We start from the raw sequence: 3,759 nt of genomic DNA, 5'->3' as shown, positions 1-3,759 counted from the left end.
GGCATTCACTAGGATGCCTCTAACTTGAAACAAAAACAAAACAAAGTAAAATTGAAATGAAATGTTGGTGAGGGCATGAAGAAATGGAATTTTGGACATTGCTGTAAAAATACAAAATGATGCAGCCAGTTTGGAAGAGTTTGGCAGTTTCTCGAAAAGTTAAGCATAGTTGTTATCATATGACCCAGCAACTCCACTCAGTATCTACCCAAGAAAAAAGAAAATAAGTGCACCCGGAAATGTGGGCACAAATGTTCACAGCAACATACTTACAGTAGCCAAAATGTGGAAACAACCTAAATGCCCATTGGTGGATAAAGTAATAAGGGAATTGTGATCTATACATTCAGTGAGATGTTGCTTAATGGTAAACAGGAACAAAGTGATACATGTTAGAACTTAGATGAATCCCCAAAACATCCTGTTAAATATAAGAAACCAGATACCAGAGGTAACATATTGTACGGTCCCTTCTGTATGTGACAGGTCTTCAAAAAGCTCATATAGAATGTGTATTAGGAAAAAAAAAATCTATGCATAGTTTTTAAAAAAAAATATTTCACCAAAATAAACTTAGACTTTCATTCTATTTTTCCACAAACTTTTTGAAGTTTCTTCATGCCTCCCAAATAGGCAAGTTCATAGACAGAAGGCACTCAGGTGGATATCCATCAGGTAATGGAGACAGGGAGGAGGGGACAGACTGCCTCATAGGTGGGTGCGTTTCCCTGGACCGATGAACAAGTTTTTGAATGGTGGTTCCCAGAAGCTTTGGTGATTAGGAGGATGGGGGAGCTATGGGTCAAAGAATATATAATTATAGCTAAATAAGAGGAATCTTCTTAAATGTCCAGAATAGGCAAATACGTAGAGACAGAAGGTAAGTAGAGGGTTGCCTCGGGTCTGGGATGGGTGAGTATGGATAGGTCAGAATGACAACTACTGCGGGACCAGCAGTTAGCGTATTGGCTATGTCGCTGGACTCCCACGTAGTCGACCGTGGTTCGCGTCCTGGACCCGGTGGCTTAAAAAAACTCACGCCGGGTGCGTGTGCGTGTGTGCCCAAGATCCCGAGAGGAGAATGGAGGAGGAGGGATTGCGGTATGGCCATCCCCTCTGGGGGGGTGATTTCTCACTTTCTGTCTCTCTGTCTCTCTCTATCTGGTGAGTGCATGTGCCCTATAGCATTAAAACTTCTCCAAAAAAAAAAAAAAGAGTGACTGCTAAGGGCTATGGAGTTGCTTTTGGGGATGACAAAAACGTTCTAAATTGATAGTGGTGATGGTTGCATAACTCTGTGAACATACTAAAAGCCATTGGATTGTACACTTTAAATTGATAAATTATATATGTGAATTACATCTCAAAAAAAGCAGCTGTTAAAAAAAAGTTTAGGAGCCAGCTGGGACATGCTAGTTAAGGTGGCTGGATCCCACATGATAAACTGTGTGGTTTGAGTCCTGGGCCCAGTGGCTTGTGAAACAAACAAACAGAAAACCATACTGGGCCCATGGACATGCATGCCCAAAACCCTGAAAGGAGAAATGGAAGAGAAGGGATTGCAGCATGAACCTCTCATCTGGGGGGTGCTTTCTCACTTTCCCTCGCCTTCTGTCTCTCTCCAGCAAGCACACATGCCCTCTGCCAAATTATTAAAAATATTAGATTAGGGGTCATCGGGTAGCATAGTGGTGAAGGCACCAGACTCCCACATAGTTCATTGTGGTTCGAGTCCCACTTGTGGTGGCTTGAAACTCATGCTGAGTGCATGTGTGTGTGTGTGCCCAAACCCCAAGAAGAGAATGGTGAAGGAATTTTGGTTTGGCCACATCCTTGGGGGATGATTTCTTGCTGTCTGTCTTTCTCTCTTTCTGATGAGCACATGCACACAATAGCAAAAATCTAAAATAAATAAATAAATAAATAAATAAATAAATAAATAAATTTTAAACACCCACTCCCTTTTTTTTAAGTTTTGAAACTAGAGAGAGGTAGTAGTCACACCACATTGGAATCACTAAATGTCACCACATTGAAGGCTCTCTCATGGTTGAGTTTATGTTACAGCGTGAATGAATGAGTTGTTTATAAGTACCCCAAATCCTAGTATGCCTCACAGGTTCAGACTCAATGTAAGACTAGTCTACCATGTATCATAATATGAATAGGGATAGAAGACACCTCATCGAAGGAGAGTAAGGTAAGACTATGCTCTTTATTACTTTACTTAAAGAATTATTTTATTTAACTTGCTTTATTTATTTTAACATGACCAGTGACAGAGAGAGGGAGAGGGAAAGTGAGAAAGCAAGCCACCAGGTCTGGGATTCAAACCGCAGTTAACAATGTGGGTGTCCAGCACCCTTAACCACCAAGCCACCTGCTGGCCCCTATGCTCTTTATTATTATATAATGCAATCTTCCCTCTAACAGGACTCAAAGGCATGAACACTAAGGTCAATATGATTGCACACTAAATCGCCTTCTCTCATGTTCTAAGTGGGGAATGTGAGAGAGCAATACGCATGTATGTGCGTGCACATCTGCATGTGTGCGTGTATGCACATGTTAATGGCTGTTGGAAGGAGCAGAGCTGAAGAAAGCATAATATGAGGAAAAGTAGTTAATCAGCATTCTCACACTTCCTTGGCCATGATCTCAAAATATCCATTTTATATCAATATGAAATACACAAGAGGCCAGTTTTGCTCTGGGATTTCTGAGCAATAACCCAGGAAATATCCCTAAGAGCTCGGAGTACCGATTACAGCATCCAAAGTGTATGTAATCTCTGGGTTCCTGGAGAGACACTGGCGTCTTTAAACAAAGAACTAAGCATCCCTCTTGGGTCTAGAAGGTTCTTTCTTGAGTAATTTTGCATAAAACTCTTTGGATGTTTTTGATGAATTAGTGGAAATCTGATTAATTTCAGCCCATTAGCTACCAAGGGAGAAAGTGATGGTGAAACTTTATTTCCATTATGTGTCACTAGTAACAATAGTTGTTATTTCTTGAGTGATCAATCTTCACTTCAGTCAGCACGATCCTCAGTGTTTTGCCTATACCATCTCATTATTCCTTGTAACAGTCCTATAAGGAAACAGAACATGAGGATGTACGGTTTGCTCAAGACCCACAGCCAGGAAGTGGCAGAGCTGGGATCCGTACCCAAGCAGTCCAAGTCCAATCCCACACTCTCACCACCATGGTGCATGGCTTCCGCAAGTACACAGGCACCAACACGCACAATCCGCTTAATGTGCACATCGTATTTTTACCTCCTCACGTTCATTTTGAAGATCAAGCTGTAAATGTACAAAGTAAATATTAGGACATTTTAGATTTGTATTCTTCTTCATGCTCCTATGAGCCAGATTAGTATACTCAGTATAATGTCTGCAAGGTTCATCTGTGCTGTCTCATATTGCAAGATTGCCTTCTTTTTAAACGTCGAGTAGTATTCCATTTTATATATAAACTAAGCACTGCATGTCTCCATTTATGTGAGATCTAACATAGCCAAACTCCTAGAATCACTGAGGAGAGTTATGATCGGACTGGCGGATGGGCATGAAGAAGTGCTGTCCAATGGGCATAAAGTTTCTGTACGGCAGGATGAGTGGGTTCCGGAAGTCTGGTACAGAACTGCGCCTGCAGTTAACAATGCTGCACCGTACACTCAAATAAACGCTAAGAGTGTAGATCCGTGTCAAGTGCTCTTACTACTTAACGTAAAGAAAATTTTTATTCTACTAAAAT

This window comes from Tupaia chinensis, unplaced genomic scaffold (assembly GCF_000334495.1).
Source record: "Tupaia chinensis unplaced genomic scaffold, TupChi_1.0 Scaffold000127_2, whole genome shotgun sequence".
NCBI lineage: Eukaryota > Metazoa > Chordata > Mammalia > Scandentia > Tupaiidae > Tupaia > Tupaia belangeri.
The sequence above is the reverse complement of the archived record's forward strand: the minus strand, read 5'-3'. Positions refer to the sequence as shown.